Below are 952 nucleotides of genomic sequence, written 5' to 3' on the forward strand. Positions count from 1 at the left end.
GGTGAGAACAATGGACACTAATTAGTTTTCCTACTCCAGCACTTGCCAACCTGATCCCTACCCACAATCCCCCTGGCTTCACTTTAAAGACAATGAATAGCAACCTTACTTCAAGTTATCAATATACACTAAACAATATACATATGTACACTGAACTACAATGTCCCCTTAGCCACATGTTATTGGACAATGCAGCTGTAGTCTGGTGAGCTGGGGAACAAACAGCATTGGCTATAAAAAGTACTATAATCCACATTATGTGAGAAATGAGACATGCTCACAGGGTTATCAAACTCATTTCGTCACACTTGCCTTTGGCAGAAGTTCATATGATGCCACACCGTAGTGTGCCCAGTTCATATAATGCCACATCGTAGTGCCCCATGGTCATATTATGCCACATAGTATTGACCCTCAATTCATATTTTGTCATACAGAAGTGCCCACAAATCATATTATGGCATAGTAAGTGCCCCCAAAAATATACCATACAGTAGTGCCCCCAAATCATATTATGTCACAACAGTGCCTCTAAATCATATTATGCCACAATAGTGCCCCCAAATAACATTATGCCATAGTAGTGCCCCCAAATCATTAGTAGTGCCCAGACAAAAACTCATTCACAAATAAAAATTGGTACAGCATATCAGATACTGAGTGTGAGTCCCAGGAGCAGCTTAATACATCATTTACAATGCAACCAAAAATAGATATATTGACCACAATCACAGACAAAATTTATGACAAGCAATGTTTTCTCCTCTTAATTAAAAAATCTCTGTACAGATAAATATGCAACAAACATTACAACGCAATAATGAGCAATACACAGTGTTAAACATTATTGGATACGCTGTAGTGTCCCCAGTTCAAGAAAGGATGGTTAAAAACACATTGCACATGAGAAAATATATGAACTTACCTGATTATGGCATCCTGTTTTCTGTTC

The sequence above is a fragment of the Mixophyes fleayi genome, chromosome 12 (assembly GCF_038048845.1).
Source record: "Mixophyes fleayi isolate aMixFle1 chromosome 12, aMixFle1.hap1, whole genome shotgun sequence".
NCBI classification, from domain to species: Eukaryota; Metazoa; Chordata; class Amphibia; order Anura; family Limnodynastidae; genus Mixophyes; species Mixophyes fleayi.